Source organism: Agelaius tricolor, unplaced genomic scaffold (assembly GCF_023055355.1).
Source record: "Agelaius tricolor isolate 1412-34295 unplaced genomic scaffold, bAgeTri1.0.p SCAF_1, whole genome shotgun sequence".
Lineage (NCBI taxonomy): Eukaryota > Metazoa > Chordata > Aves > Passeriformes > Icteridae > Agelaius > Agelaius tricolor.
Window position 1 is genome coordinate 58,895,229 of NW_027269261.1, and position 17,478 is coordinate 58,912,706.

Below are 17,478 nucleotides of genomic sequence, written 5' to 3' on the forward strand. Positions count from 1 at the left end.
GAGTATCACTGTGTTCCTCTGTGTGTGACACGGCCTTCACCAATACCTTTCTTGTGTTTGATTTGCAGCCAATATTTTAGGACCTCACCAGTCGGCTTGTTTCCAGATTTTATATTTTCACAAAGAGTTTTTTGTCTTTAGGCAACCAGAACCACAAATGTTCCTGCTACTCCTCCCAGCTGAAATGGGCAATAGAGGGGCACGTGTGACCAGCAGTCAGCTGCAAAGCTTTAACTTCCAGTAGTTCTTTATGGCCTTGTAACACATTCAAGTCAATGCTTGTATCTCCACTGTGGTCACAGCCCTGGAACTCTGCAGGTCTTCTTGGTAGTTAACTAGATGTCTGCAGACAGTGCAGTCACCATGACAAGCCAAAGTCTGTGTTTGCATTTCAGAATTAATACAAGCTGCAGAAAACACTGTGTAACTCACCCTCTTCCAGGTTCCCTCTAAGAAAGGAGCATTTTGAGAGCAGCAAAGTTTCTGGGTGGTTAAGGCCATCAGGGATCTTTAATTCATCCAGTCCAGGGGTTGACCACATATGCATGATTGAGATTCATCAACATGAAATCTCAGTAACCTTCTTCACACCATGGAGATCTGATCTAACTCAGCTGTCCCTTACTCAGAGATCAGATCTTCAAAGTTTGGGAGGGAAGAATAGGAACCCTTCCTTCTAGATGAGATGACAGAGAACTGGAACCAGTGGAGTGTTGCAACAGGATTCCCTTCTCACTTCTCTGAACAATTGCCCCTAAAATTGAGATTAAATTGCATCCCTTTATTACTTGAATATACTAGTCAATAGAATTTCTGTGTATGAGGTACAAACACTTTATCTTCTCATTTGCCTCTGTTAGCTATCCTGAGGAGAGGTAAAAAGCAAGTAGGCAATGGCAGAGCTGATTTCAAGGAAGCATAGTTCTGATCTTATCACTGCTCACTGAAGTTAAATCTGCAAAAATTAGTGAAATCTCTTGGAATTAAAACATCAAGGCTTGGCTGTGCTTTGGGCATCTCTGTTAGTGATTTTCTGTCAACCCAGCCAATTTGTCTGTCCTAACTCCTTTTCTGGTTTATGTGACCTAAATATAGATCAGAAAGAGTTTTCTGAACATGATATTGCACCTGAACAGTTCTACCGAAGCAAAAGATTTGGATCAAGACTCCTGAATAATCCATGGGCAGACAATTTCAGTGTGCAACAATATCTACAGGAGGAATTACACAGAAAAAGGTAATGTTTAGTTTCTGCCCTGCATTTGTGCCAAGCTAATTTTCAAGTGTAAGTGATCCCACAGAGATTACATATTTACCCAGAACATGAAATACACTCCTTTATTTTAAGACTGAACTGCACAATTGAAGAAACATGTAATAAAAATGGAATGGACACAAATCTGTTACTAAATGGAACTGAGGAGCTTAATTAAGTGCATCACTGAACAACACAGGGCTTTAGTTCTTAACACCACCTTAACTGTTCATACTCATAAGCGCCCATAAAATCTTCTAGCAGTTGGATTGTATGTTTGCATATATATCCTGTTTGTTCCTATATTAATATTATTCTGTCTTCCAGCATTTAGTGGGCTAAAGTTTGAGTGAAGACTTATGGGGAAAATTACAGTTAAAGAGGCAATGTATTTTTTACATGCTTCTGCACAATTTAAAATTGATTTGCAGCAGCCCAGACACTTGAGCAGATAAATCTGAAGCCAGTATAATTTTCTTATTGTTTGCTTTTCTTTTCATTAATCCTTATATGAAATCATTTTAGCTCTTCACTCTTCAGGGATCTTGAGGTCAGACCAAGGAAACTTCCAAAGCAATATGAAGTTCATACTAAAACAATTCTATCAGACAGAAAAGCCAAATGCTAATGTTATCTACATGTCAGAGAATATGGATAAGTTCTTACAGCATTTCTTTGGCAAAATGGATTTGCTTCCTTACTGCGGAAGTCATGCTATTGCTATTAGTCTCAACAGAAACAAAACCAGATTCTGACTCAACCATTCCTGTTTCATAAAGGGAAAAAAAAATGCCTTTTAAGAGCTAGAGAATAAGGAAATGCAAATATCTGATTTGGTTCTTTTCCTCTTTGTAAGCTGCCTGGGAAAACAGATTATTTGCTGAGACTATTTTATTTTCTTAGCTTGTTCGCTACATTGAATTATGCAATTATTTATGCCTTTTCTAGAGATACTTTGGCATATTTACTGTGCAACAACATTTATTCTAATAGAGATCGTGCCAAAGTTTGGCTGTCTTTATTCAATGAATAATTCTGAGACTCCTGTCTCCAAGGTCAACACAATTCAATATGCTGTACTTGATTATTCTGTGATATCAAATAAAACATTTAATATTGCTTTTACATCCTTTTCTCAGTGAACATGGATGGTGGCAAATTTATTCAGCAAAAAAAAAAAAAAAAATCATGACCGTAAAATTGGCCAATCTCAAGTTTATTAATTTTTTTTTTTTGGTGTGTGTAGTAAAGCAAACTAATTGGTAGTAGGTCTGTAGCTTCAGACTTACTGAGCTTCTATCTCAATACAGGCTACTTGCCTCTATGCAGGTCAATCATAGTTTGTTGAAATCATGCCAAATAGATAAAGGTATCTGTGAGGCAGACTTAAGGGGTAAGACTACTTTATTCAATGTAATCTTTTATTTCTTTTATTTTAATAACTTTACCAATATTTTAAGACAGATATAAGTATTAGGATTTTCCAAGTGCCTTCTTCAAGGTGTTTTTCTCTGTGGTGAGTGACTGTCTTAAAATAAGGGCAAGAACTGCTTTCACTACTGCAGTGTTATTTCTCAGGAATCAGAGGATGAAACCTTTGCTTTCCACCTGGGAAGACAGGATCTTCACCCTCACACCAATACTGAAATAACTGCTTAAAATTATGGTTTCTTCAGAATCCTGAACCTGGAATCTTGACTCATCTTGCAGCCTCATTCCTAATTTCAGCCTTCTGTATCTTCCTTTTAGGGACTGTAAGCATCCCTTCCTGGCAGGGCTGACAACAGCCATCACACCTCTCACTTGCTTCTCATATCAACAGGAACTCTGCCCAAGAACAGAAATTTCCCTTACATTGAAATGGGTGCCCAGACAAGGCAGAGAGAGTGTAGCCCTATGCACTTCCTAGGAATGAGGCAGGGTGGCAGGTGTTCAGAAGCAGTGGTCACAACTTATACTGAATATCTACTACCTCCTCTTAAAAAAAATACAGAACATGATTTGGTTCTGATTTCCTTTATAGACAATTTTAAGTCAATTTAACCAGACATCTTAAGACATCTTTTTCTTCAGCTGATGATACGAAACAAAAGTTTCATGATCATTTCTGTCTAACCACATGCCCCTATCACAATAAAATATCAGCTTTGCAATGGAGGAAAATGCCCCTTGTGAGACAAGGGAAGACAAAGTTGAAGGAGATGAAAGTAGGAATGAGGAGGAAAGAATGAAAAGACTTCAATGGTTATAATTTTAAAAATGTTCAGTGTAGGAGGTGAAAACAAGGGATGATGCATATGATAATGGCACTTGTCATCCTATAAATAAGGTTATGAAATGGTTTTGTTAACAAATGATCAAATTAATTAGACCCTAGTGTAACACAGTGATACTTTTGGGATGGTTGTATTCTGTGATTATGGCAGGTCAGGGTCATGAAGAACCCCAAGGCAACAACCTATATTTTCCTGAGAATTTCTTTCACTAATGGGCAAACTCTATTATGGCTGCTTAAATTGAAAATAAAAGAATTGTTGTCAAGACTGAGCTATTGCATCTTTCAAAATAAGGCTTAGCCATGCTCCAATGTCTTTCAAAATATGAATGGAAAGGGAAGGAAGCTCTTGGTGTGAACAGTATAAAAAAAGCTGCCTCAGACAGATCTCAGATCTCAGTCAAGAAAGAAGAATTGCCCTCTCAGTCTGGCTTTCTGGTGGCTGCTGTGGGTAATTGTTTGGTTTTTTTTTTGACATTAACTTCTTGTAATTTGTTCTAGGGCTTTCTCATTGATTTGTTGTACCCAAGCTTTTCAGTTGTATAGATATATATGTAAGTACTGCAGCAGGAGACTTCTGTTTTACTCAGCTTACTCCATGGTCTGACTGAGCTTTGTTTCTCAGCATCTGGCAAGCCATCATCACTCCAGGAAACATTAGCAACACCCACATCAGTCATGACAGATTAGGCACAGTATTAGGATGGTGTTCATTTTGTCTTGTTTTTCAGGAAGGTTGGCCTCAAACTGAGCTTAGAAATACATGCAATTAATGAGCATGACAACACAGTGAAGCATTTAGACTGGCTGGCCTGACTGGAATTTTTTCCTTAATGAAATGAATATTTTGGGTTTTGTTGCCATTTTCACCCATTCCATTCAGGCTATGACCATGTCACTTACTGTATTTTTGATTGGCACTGTGCAACAGACTGTGGGGTCACAGGTATCTCTGAACCAAGTCAAAGTAGGCAGTGACTTCTCTTGGACATTATCCTGGTCTGAAAAATGCTATCCTTGCTATTAGCATAAAGATGCTCTCATCAGAGCTTGTAAAATCTTGAAAGAGTGAAAGAAGTGTAAATTCCCAACTTGATACCTCTTCAGCTTTAAGATAGAGCACTCTATCTGAGGTGAAAGGCCTGTTCAATGTCATGGCTTCAGAGCTTACTGGAACCTGTTTAACTTTTTAAAAGCTCTGGGAAAAATACTGTTTCGTTGCAAAGTAGACCACTGAGGGACACAAAAACGATAAGATGAACCTCTGACTTGGAAGACTGATCTCCCACACATTAATTAATTTCCATATGTTATTTTTCATTTCACCATTTCTTTATATACATAATGTTGAACACTAAGTAGAATCATTAATTAAAAACGCAAGAAACCAATTACGTTTTGTACTTTGCACACAGTTATTTGTGCAAGAAAGACTTGTTATTTCTTTGTGCATATGAAATACAAATAACCTTTCCATCTGGGTAAAACAGTCAGGGACAAGAGATCCTTGAGTTGGCATGTAAAATGAAAAGGAAGGGGAGAGAAGCCAGAGGAAGTAGTCCGGTATTGTTTAGTCACAGCGGCAGCAGCCATCCCACAGGAAGCATCTCTAGCCAAAAGCGAGAGGGGTGGTCCCCTTTCCAATGCTCTGACCCTTGCAGTGCTGCAGACCTGTCTGCAAGGTGTTGGAGCCAAGGAATATGCTGCTCAGGAAAGTCTGAGACATTGGAGCAAAGCAGTGAATCACAAACTGCATCTGCATTTGCACGGGGCAGCAAAATCCTGCAGGCTTGGTGCTGTCTTCGAGGGGACTGACACGATGCAGATGGGCAGCAAGCAAACAGCTTCCAAAAGCCTGATCTCAGCCAGCACTGCAAATTTCACTGCTCCTTCAGTTTGTGAGGACTTCTTCATTGCAGCCTTCCTTCTGATTCACTCAGATGCCGTATGCCAATCAAACAAAGAATCTCTGCTTGTCGCTTACTAACACAGCCAATGTTAGACACAACAGTCAGCCAGATACAGATGTGTGCTTCCAACAAAACTAGACCATGGGCTTTGCCCTACACTCAGAAGGAGGAGGATTCTTCAGTAATGTAACAGGGACAAACTAAATCTGTGTTTGGTTTTTAAAAAGAAAGCAAAATTATGCAGATGTAGAATTTTGTGAGACCAGATGGATTATATCTGGAAGTGTTTATCATTTTTAATATTTTGTAGCCAGATGTTGATGCACAGGCATTGCTGGTTGCAGCCATAGGAAGCTGTGTTAAAAGAACACTCTCTAACCTTTGTTAAGAAATTACAATGTTTTGATCCAGTTAAGATCAACTATTAGTACAGAATTAGCCAACCACTGCTGTAAACTGTTAAAAAATAGGAAACAGATGCACAATAGAAAAAAAGCTATCAGCCAGAGCATTCCTGATCTTTTTATAAAATGTAAACTTAAATACTTTGTGTCCTGTAATGAACTGCTATAGAATAACTTTAGTAGTCAAAACATTTCACAGGATTACACAAATGCAATTTGTCATTTATTAATATTTCTGCGGAAATGGTGTCCCTGGGAGAAAGGGCACAGAGGTGCCAGGTGATAAATGTAAAGTGCTTCTGTGGCTAGAACTCTACACAGATCTGATACTGGTAAGACTGATGGCATTTTGATTGTAGGAAAGCAGCAGTTTTATCCCTCAAATAGACTGTGTCTGTGTCTGCAGGGCAAGGAGCAGCCATATCTACATTATGTGGCAACATCTACAAATATTAACAAGTATATGTTAATTGATCATGTTTGCAGGAAGGATGACTGAAGCAGTGCTCAGAAATTGCAAATAGAGTAGAGATTTTTCTGTGGAAGCCCACACTGCTGCTACATTGAAGAATTAACTCTGCTTTTCAAATTTTTTTTTTCAGTGGTTGCACAACTGAGTGATCTGGTCCTGCTTCATTTTCCTAGCTGAGAATGGTGATGAGTGGCAGGCCTATGCTAGTGCAGTGTACGCTGTCCTCCTCAGAGCTGTGACTTCTGTGTCAGAGGAAGAATGGACCTGGATGAAGAAAATCCAATCCTGAAGTAAGAAAATCATCTGAGTTCCCCAGGTCTTCCATTCTTTCTGTAAAACAGGGATTATAAAGCTGTTTATCTCCTGCTTCTTTTTCAATTTAATATAAACAAATTACGGTAATTATTTTCTAGATGTTTTGAAATTTAGTCTAGTCAAACCAGAATTCTTTCCTTCAAACCATTTCATGCAGATAGACTTGATACTCTGAGCAAATTGAACAGCTGGACCTTCATGGGGAAAACACAAGCAAGTTAAAAACGGAAAAAATGGAAAAAGAATGGAAGGTATTTCTTAATGTGTTCTGGAAACCAAGTCAGAAGGATCCCTACTTACAGCAGCCCTCTTTTGCAAAACATTTCTGCAGAGACATTCAAATTGCTGCCTGTCTTGCCCATTTTCTTGCATAGCTCTTGCGCTGGAGCAAAGCAGTGAATCACAAACTGTGATTGCATTTGCACAGGGTAGCAATCCTGCAGGCTTGGTGCTGTCTTTGAGAGGACTGATGCTGTTCTGCCCATGCTCTTGCAGATTGGGAACAGCTGCAAGCAGGCAATGGGATGGACAAGGCAATCTGACCTACATAGTACCCCTAGGTTTCCTTCATCATCTGAATGGCTCAGGGAGAAAGGTAAACTCAACAGTCATAGACACGATTGCACATGGTATAAAGTGATTTCAGATAGATTTAGAATAAATACCAGTAGAGGGAAGTTCAGAATAAGATGATTTGTTCTCTTTCCTGTCACACAGGCTCGATTACCACACTCCTGGGTAATTTGCATCTTAGGTAAGTAGTCCCAAGGTAATTCAAGCTCAACATCCCACAGCATAACCATGGAAGGGACTGACCATCCATGGACCATACACTTAATGGAGGGGGTCTCACAATCATTCTCTTGTTGTGAATTGTCCCAGTTGATTCACATTTTAAAAACGCAGTTTCTCAAACAGAGTAGCAGTAGTTTGTTAAAAACATCAGACTCAATTGCTGCCCAACAAAAATAACACTCTCCAAGCTCTCCTCTCCATTTAGCATGGTCTCCAATGTTTATCAAATGAATTCAGCACAACCACAAATGGGATTTATTTTCTTTGTCTTTTTCCCAGATTAAATGTGATTTGCACATGGAGCTATGGGAAGGGATACCTCCTTTGCGTATATTTTAGCAACCAAATAGTTTAGTCTTTTGTTCACAAACAAGCTGCTGCTTCTCTTCTCCCTGTCCTTGCTTTTGGAGGCTATCCCAGATCTCAGCTCATGCTAACCAGAGCTATATTACATCTGGCACTGTCCCTGTGATTGCTCAGGCAGCTGGAACAAGTTAGATTGCATTGTTTCCTATGACTTCCCCTTGCATATCAGTTGCCATTACTCCATCCCTGTTGGAGCACTTTTCCATGTATGTTCTCTCCTTCTGTTCTATGCAAGCTGCCAGAAGTTTTCACAGTTTCTTCATTTCCACTGTGAAGCACAGAGAAGACCAAACACCCAAAAGCAGATGCTAAGGAAAATGTAGCATAGGCTTCTGACCAAAGCAATACAGATTGCAACTAATGCTGCTGTCCTACTGTATTTCCCTGTTCAAGAAGTTCCCTGCACTTCTCTTCCCTGAGGGAGGACAACGTGAGATGCTTTTCAATCATTCTTTTTTTTTTTTTTTAGTTTACAATTCTGGACACTTCCAGTGGCCTAAACCCCAGGTCATGTAAAACAGCAGTGATGTTAGTAGGAACGTTTTGGCAGGCAATACTTTGCAAGGGGAAGCTCTGTGAGACTGTTACTCATTCTCTTGAGAGTGCTGATATGAAGCTGTATCCATGTAAATCCAGCCTGAGTAAGCCACCTTCTCTGTCCTCCTGGAGAGCTGGAATGAATCAGACACAGATTAATTTCCATGATAAGACACAGTCACTAATTCATATTTCCCTTGTGCTGTCATTTACAGTTTGTTCCTTTCCAGGCAGGTGTGGTTGCAAGGTCAGAGACTGAGCCTCTGCCCAGGTGAGCTTTGTAGCCGGTGCTACCACAGTTCAAGTTATTGTTTCTCTGTGACAATGTCACTGTCTAAAAGCCATTTCATCACTCCAAATCACACCTCTGGACTGTCCTTCATGCCACATGAAGGATGCTGTTTTCCCCCAGTTGCCTCATGATCTGTGGGTTTGAATTTATATTTTCTAATTGCAATCATGTATGGTTACAACAGAAGGAAGGCATTGCATTTGACGTAGCATGGGTAATGTGGAAGACATATACATTTTTATATAAAGTACAGATACAGTCTAGCCATTAATTTCTGGTCCAGCTCTGGATTACTATTGTTTATTTGTTAAGTGCCAACTATGTGCTCAGAGCTGTGGAAGACTCAAAATGAAGACAATCCCAGCCTTAAAAACTTGGATCTGACATTCTCCAAAAGTCAAAAGAGGGTTTAGATCAGGTGTTCCAGTTCAGGCTCATCCTCATTATGAAGTGGTGGTGAAAAAATCCAGATGCTTAATAAAGAATTGCTGTATTTTCTTGTAAAAATGTAACATTTATTGTAAATGACTACTTCTTCTAATGAATATTTTGGAAGTGACGTTCATATAGAGAAACTATAAACTGCAATAAATTGCATAGGGGTTGCCTGATGTTTCTGGAGACTAAAAAGAATGGAAACTCTTGGCCAAGATGATGAAAAACTTTCAGACAAGCCAAGGAGTGAGTGCCGACATGGTGTAATCTTAGGTATCCATTAAGGACTTTAGGCTATATTATCTGGGTAAGTGCTGGACAGACATGGAGTGAGGTACCAAAGCCTGTTACAGCAAATAAGCGTTAAGACTGTGAGAACAGCAAAACTCATATGTTGATATACATTGGTATGAACTGAGGATTCTTCTTGGGGGAAAAAACATATATGAGAAGAGTGACCTACCTTTTCTTGAAGTGGGTAGGTGGAGTGCAGAGGAAGGTCAGGAAGGAAGGGGTTAACTTTCTGGTGGGTATGACTGGGTTAGCACTCAGTTCTTTGCCCGAAGCACATCAATCCTGTGTACTACATTGCTCATGTATGAGATGAAATACTGAGCCATAGAAAAGTGGCACAAAACATGTTTGTGTGTGTGTGTAGCTTTTACCTTCCCCCAAACCTGCACCTCTATTCCTGTGGGACTGTGGGCCTCAAGCACCTTGCATTTAACATGGAAAACACTCACAGTAGTTGACAGGAGGTACACATTTTTCACATATGCAACCTGCTTTAACTAGAAGCAAAGCCCTAGGCATTCTAGCCTTAAACAATTTAGTCCTCATTACTACTGCCATGACAAAAAAATCCAGCTGACACGTGAGACAATCTAAAGCCCAGGTAAAGTTCCCATTGATTATCAGGCCTTTCAGATCAAACTATCACCAGCTAGAGAAATAATTAAATTTTAAAAAGTAATTATTAATTTCATTTTTTTTTTAATGTCAGGGAAGAAAGCAAACACCTGTTCTTGGTAATTTTATTCCATGTTTGGGTGAACATTTTGTTCAGATTATTTTTCCTCCTGTATTTCCTTCTCTCCTCATCTCCCCAAACTGGTCACCTCTGATGTTGCATTAACATAACTCTGTGTGGAAAAATCACATTCCACTGCAGATGTCTCTGGCCCGAAGCAGGGTGAGTGACACACCTGTGTACTGGACCTACTGCGTTGTTTAGCACGATAATAAATGAGTGGATGTGATTTGTTCAAGGAATGTGTACAATTACAGGCAAATACTGTAAACCATTGCAAAGCCTTTCCACCGGGATAGATCCTCCTGTCTTTACTCAGACAATATTCCCACCACTTTCCTGTCTAAACACAACCTTATTTGCAGTTCAGGTTTATCGCAGGCAGTCGGGAGGAAGAGGACAAGGAGAGAGGTGTTTGCTAGTGCTTGTATGGTGGCTGTAAGGTGAAGCTAAAGAGTGGAATGACCCCTGGTGCTTTTGCTGGGAATTGCTGGCCCTTAGTTTAGCACGGGACCGCATTTCCAGCGGCGTCCCGCAGACGGTCCCGTGCGCTGGAGCAGCGACAGGCACAGCGGCTGAACGCGTTCCTTTCCTTCCCCAGCTCTGTCTCCCAAGCTCGGCTCGCTTCAGTGGGAATGCTATTTATAATAGCTGAACCTAAAGGTGCATGAATTTCTGCTGATTTCCGGCACATATTAGAATCTTTTTGGAGTGCAAAATTAAGTTGTTGCTTCCTTTAAATGCATTCTCCTTCGGGAAGGTGGAACAGGTGCAGTGGGAAGGTGGGCAGGGCACACGCAATTTACTGATTCCTGCCTACCCTGCTGTTAATGATGGTGCCAGGAATGGCCTGTGACAAACCGCTCAGTTTCCAGCTCCAGGCACTTCTCCGTGCCTCCCAGGCTCCCGCTGCATTCGGGCTTACCCCGCTGTGCCACCTCCGTCTGCCTTCCCTCGCTCCAGCACCGCTCCTACCCGCGGCCCGGAGTGGGACTCCTGCTGCCGCCTGCGGACGGCTCTCCGAACCCGCCCTGAAACCAGAGCATGAGCCAGCCCCGGGGCCCCAGGCAGCTCATCCCGCGCTGCTTTCCCCGCAGCATCCCCCGGGAGGCGGGATCGGAGCGCTCCATCAGCCGAGCCCCGGGAGATGGCAGTGTCTCCCCGCCGACAGCAGCCGGAGCTCGCACGGCTGCGGCAGCACGAACCCAACCACGGCGAGAGATCGTCTGGTTCTGCCCCGGAACACCCTCAGCTCCGCGTTTGCACAACCCCTTCTTGGAAAGGTGGCGCTGAAGGAGAAACTCGGTGTCTGGAGGCTGGGGAGCAGCAGTGGGACTAGCCTGTGGCATCGTGGCGATCCGCCTGTGCTTTGCCGGGCAATGGAGCATCTCTCCCGCTTCTCCAGCGTCAGACTGCCTGCCCACCCCGTGCCACTCCCTGCTCCTCACACTTCGGGATCGGGCACCTGCACAGGCCACAAAGCAGGCTGAAATTACTCTGTGCTAGTGACACAGAGGAATGAAATCTGCCTCAAAGCAGCAGTATCTGCTTGGGATCAACCCATATGAAAAAAAAAAAAAATAGGGGAAATAGACTACAAGCATTCATAGGCTTCACTATTCTAGGCAAGAACAACCACATCGCTGTTCACCTGCCACCCATGATGGTTCATCTCTACTACCAGGGGCAGAGTGACAGGAGAAATAACTCATGTTTTTCTTGGGGGGGGTTCAGTGTGAAGCAGATAAGGGAGGCTGACATTGCCCATCTCAACACTAGCCCATGGCTGGAGAAGACAACTGCTTTCAGCATCACAGAAGTTCAGATACTAATATTCCTAGTACTCAGCTCATACCTCAAGGACTGCTACAAAAAAAAATGACTATATGGATGTGAAGCCCTGATCTGTACCAACCCATAGCCCCGATCTGTACCAACCCATAGCCCAGCCCCACTCTGTGCTTTTCCCATCCCTGTTTCATCCCCATAGCTCTTTGTGCACCTGATTCAATTTGGCAATAAGAAGCATTTCCCAAACTCCTCTCCTCCATTAGCTGGTCCCATGTCACATCTCCTCCCCTGCACATCCTCAAGGGTAAAAAGTAGGGACTCACAGGGTGAAAGTGAGTGGGCCCCTGGGATACTCTATTTTATCTTTTCTTGAAGAATGATAAGAACAACAGGTTTTTGAAAAGATTTTTCCTTCCTTCCTTCCTGAAATATGTTTCAAAGGCAAGAAATTAATCTCTGGATTTGTCTTCTTTTATCAGGTCCTTTACTCCTCTGAAATATCTCTGGACTCTCAGTTGGTCAGAGCACGGTGCTGATAACACCAAGGTTGTAGGTTTGATCCTTGTCTGGGCCATTAACTGAAGAGCTTGACTCAGTAATCCTTCTGGGTCCCTCCCAACTCAGAATATTCTGTGATTCCACAGAGAGTCCACATCACCTTTGAGAAACAGAAATGGCATTTTTCTGACTGATACCAATAATGTTCCTATCTGAGGCTATTATTCTGCCCAGAAAGTGAGTGGACGCATTAGTCTGTGCTTTCACTATTATTTGTTTGATGTCTGCTGACACAGCATTTCACAAAATTCTGTGCTGGAGCATCATGATAATAAGATCAATTCTCCTTCCATAACAAAAAGTTTTAATATGTTTTCCATTTGTGTCAATGTGTTTGTGTCAGAGACTGCACAGTGGTGAGGCCAGAGGATCTAGGGACTTATAAAACATTTATCCAAAACTTTTATGGATGTCTTCTGTCAAGACAGTGTCACAGAAATTTGCTATATCCTACGAGTACAAATTTTATTCACTGTTTCAGAACACCTAAGTAGCTACTACTACCAATAATTTTCAGTCAGCTTCCAGAATAAAATGGAAAGTGGAAAAACATGGGAACAACTGTGAATTTTGTAAAGTAACCCCAGAAGTGTTGCTATTGAAACACTGCAGCTGACATTGGTTTGCTGTTCTTTCCACCAATTTTACCAAAATGATGAGCAGTAAGACTTCAAGAAGTCACTATAGCTACAAACCTTTGGAGAAGGAGGCATTCAGTACTATCCTATTTTTCAGGAAACATCTCAGTATATCTGGCCTCCCATCTCTCTTCAGCCCAACAGATGCTCTTGATCAATTGAACTGAAGATTGCTGAAAGATGCACTAGCACTGGCAAAGTCCTTTGGAGACCTTCAACTGCTGTGAATAATGCTATGAACAAGCCTATTTAAATGGCTGAGGTCCAAGGAATTTGAGAATTCCAGATACCTATGAAATTGTCCTACCAGCTCCATTTCACATGTTTCTTCTAGAATGAATCAATACAGAAAAAATGTGTGACCCCAAACAGGTGCATAAAAGCAGACAGGGTCACAGCTTCTTAAAGTTGCTGACAATCTGTCTTGCACAAAGTCTCTCTGCAGGAAGAGCATGGGAACGCTGGCTCTTTTTGTTAAGCCAGGGAGAGGGCAGGAACATTTTGCAGATAGCTGAATTACTCGCTCTCAGTATGCTATGACCTCAGTAGAAAGGAAACTCATTCATGGAAAATACTGTGTTTTAATCTTGGCTTCTTTGAAAATCCGGTCCTGGCTCCAGGGAGCTTATGGAATGTCTCCTGGCATTGTCTCTATGGCCAACTCATTGGTGGTAAAGTTGCAGAGATCCCAATCTGTCCATCTATCTCTGCCTGTTCTAACGCTGGGAGAGCTGGAAAAGCCACACACACTGCACTGCAAACTCTTTGGAGCACACTCCTGCCATCTCTGAAGGCTCTCTTCTGTAGGAAACAATAGGTCTGGTCTGGTTTGTTGATAAATTATGCAATTTGTCTGAGACATATATTTGGCTTACAGTGGAAGCATTTGCCTGGCCGAGAGGCATACTGTATCAACAAATGCACTTACTGGATTGTCTGCCTTCACTGAAGTCATCGTCCTGCAGCTGAGGCCAAATGTTACTGTGCACATCTTCCCTCATCTCTCAAACAAATCACAAGACTGCTTACACAACTTTGAGAAACTTTCACTGCAGACAGCATGCTGTAGAGTTGACACTTGGGTAATGTTACACACGAGTAATCTCAATTTATTGGACGACCAGCAGCTTTAGAGATAGCAATTCCAGGAGGTTTTCTCAAGTAACTCTCAGACACTTGCTACCTCTCAGTTAATGGGTCAAGCAGCACAATATTCTTTCCAAATGGCTTCCAAAACATTATTGCCACATTCTAGGGTGATGTCTGAGTAGTCCTAAAGGTGTACTAATCCTGAGACTAAATGGCTCTTTACTCCCTTGCCAAGCCCCATGCAGCCACACACTCACTCCCCACCAGCTGGACTGGGGAGAGAATCTCCAAAGCTGGAGAACTCATGGGTTCAGATAAAGACTGGCTAATAGGATAAGCAAAAGCCATGCTCACAAGCAAAGCAAAACAAGGCATCAATTCCCTGCATCCCGTGGGCAGGCAGGTGTTCAGCCATCTCCAGGAGAGCAACGTTCCATCACTTGCAATGGTTACTTGGGAAGACAAACTCCATCACTCCAAATGCCCCTCCTTCCTCCTTCTTCTCCTAATATTATATACTGAGCATGATGTGATATCATCTGGAATATCCCTGTGGTCAGTTTGGGGCCCCTGTTCTGGCTGTGTCTACTCCCAATTTCCCATATATCCCCAGCCCCCTTGCCAGTTTGGCAGTACAAAAGGAGAAAGAAAAGGCCTTGGCTCTGTGTGAGCCCTGCTCAGCAATAGCAAAACCATCTCTGTATTATCAACCCTGTGTTCAGCACAAATCCAAAACACAGCCCGATACCTGCCACTGAGAAAAAAATTACCTCAACCAAAACCAGCATATCTCTTGACCACTAAACTTGGTGAATCATTATGAAAAGATTATTCTTTGGCATCCCTCAATCTCAGACTGCAAGGGCCATCATAAAACAGCTGAAAATCTGTCTAAATACCTGGGCTCAGTGTTCTGTGTTGACTGGAAGCAGCTAGCACACTCATCAGTAGAATGAAACGTTTAACATTGGTTTTAAAACAATAATCCTGAAACAATGCAAATGTTTGATTATAATTAAGATAATTTTTAATGCACAATAGTTACAAAGCAGAATAGCAAGTGCATTAAGAACTAGTCTAAAAATAAATTCTAAAAATACTGTATAAACAGAGATACTCCATCAGCAAATGCTGAGAAAGGGTTTCATCTATCCTAGGCATCTTTGCTGAATGCACAGCTATGCACTACAGAATATTCAAGAAAATTAATCACATGAAAGGTGGGAGTAGGAAGAAGGGACTAGGAAAAATGCACTGCCATTGCCAAGTATAATTACCCTTTTCTGACATGCTGCTTGATATAAGTAGACAGTCTAGATCTCCTGGATGGTTGGTCTAATCAGATCTGATATGGACAATTGCAGGGGAGATAGGTTTATCTGAAGAAATGATTGCAAGCAGGCAAGTGGAGAGCAACCTTTCCCACAGCTACAGCTTTGGAACTCCTATTTGTGCTCCAAGCATCTGCTTACATCTGTAGAAAATAAGGCAGTCGTCTTTCCTTTGGTCAGCCTTATTACACTGAAGAAAGAAGCCAAACATAAATGACAGTATGTGGGTTTTCCAAACCAGGCATTAGTGTTACATAGCACTAAGCTGCTGTGAAAGGGGAAGTAGCTGATCAGCCATGGAATTGTGAGCTGGACCATGAGAAAAGCTCTGCATTGGGGAGTAATCTACATGCTGAAAAGCACTGAGGAACTCTGGATTAAGTACAAAGCTGGAGAAACAGGAAAGAAACTTATCAGCCAGGATTACATTAGAGAGTCTGCTGTGTTATTCAATTTGATTTTCCCAACAAAGCAAATATCAACACGTTTGTTTTGTATTTTAATGTTCTAATAAATCCAACAGTGTGACAAGAGTTCTGGCTTCTTCTATTCCTTATGCTATCCTGAAATCCACAATGATAAAAACTCTGAAAACACCACCCCTCCGGGTGACAGAACATCATGGAGACAGATTGTCAGTTTACTGCTGTGAGAGTCAAGAAAGACTTCCAGTTACAAGGCTGGGAGTATAATGTGATGATTTATCATGGCAATATTTTTCTTGTAATGCATCCCAATATTGAAATCCATGGTTACCAGAGATAAAGAGGCTCACCCTCTTTTAATTCAGAAATATGCCAAAACAATGTCATCCACTTCTTTATGCACCTCATCTTATTAAAACCGTTTAAAAGGAACTGTTGTCCCAGAGCCCAGTGGCTGCTTTCTATAGCCACATGTTTTGTTCTGTGGTGTTAGTGTATCACCACAGAGGTCACTGCTATTGCATCACTGCAGAGATCACTACCACAGAGTCTTCTTAGCAGAGACAAGATTTCTTTACTAATCCCAGCAGTCAATTTGAGTGCCGAGTGTCTGTAGATTTGCATACTTGAATGAAGGACCTGCTGGCTCTGATATCTACAGGTGCAAGAAAAGATATTTAAACTCACAACTACCACTGGAATTACAGGGAAGATTGAAAATCAGTGAAGACAGCCAGCTGAAGAAAGTAAGGAACCACATGTTCTCCAGATATTTTCTAGCATAAAACCACACAGTGGAGTCTGATTGTTGTTCAACAGGGTTGGGGACAAAAGAAAGCTGCCAATTAAAGATTTATATGTTCTACCTTCCTCTATGGAAGTGTTTGAAATACTAGTTAGAAATTCAGTATCTCCTTCTGCTCATATGTAAGGAGTGTTATTTCCTCCTAAAATCCAGAACCCTTTCATTATAGACTTACACCAATCTCTGCACATGGAGCAGAATGGAAAATTTCAACAAGGATTAATGAAGTCTCATGGGGCCCTGGCCAGAGAATAATAGATACAGGATTTATCAACAGATAAGGGCAAAGAGTTGACATTCATTTCAGGTGTATGATTCATATCCTGCCATGATGTGTCAAGAAAGATCACTTAGTGCCTCAGCTACCTGCGTGTTAGAACAAAAGTAACAGCATCTTTCCACTCAATAGGGAAGATGGAAATTGTGCCTGTCTCCCCCAAAGCTCTCACCTGGGCTTGCTCAGTGGTAGAACATTGCAGCTCCTGGTGGGGTGTAGTGGGACAAGTGGCATGAATGGGATTTACCTGAGAAGCAGAGGGGGGATGCAGCAGCATTATCCACCTGCCATTGGGTTCCCTTTGCTCCATCCTCACTGCCACATGCCCAGGGAATGACTCTTTCCCTACATGTGCCCCACTGTGCAGCAGTTGCCAGCAGCCAAGGGGGAGGCTGTGCAATATGTGATTTATGGTGAATTTGCACTTACTCGTGCATGGCACTGAAGCACACAGACTCCACAGCGTTTTGTGAGGAGA

The 17,478-nt window shown here is 41.8% G+C and overlaps 1 long non-coding RNA gene across 2 annotated transcripts in view; it reads left to right on the forward strand.

Moving 5' to 3' along the window:
- LOC139594319 (uncharacterized) overlaps positions 1 to 16,026 on the forward strand; it is a 70,919-nt gene extending 54,893 nt beyond the window's left edge. The window contains exons 2-4 of one of the 2 annotated variants that reach the window (XR_011680597.1): positions 1,096 to 1,237; positions 6,447 to 8,600; positions 12,357 to 16,026. This is a non-coding gene — a long non-coding RNA (uncharacterized lncRNA). Of the gene's footprint in view, positions 1 to 1,095; positions 1,238 to 6,446 lie in introns of both variants that reach the window. The other variant, XR_011680596.1, reaches the window with a different exon arrangement.
- The last annotated feature ends 1,452 nt before the right edge of the window (positions 16,027 to 17,478 follow it).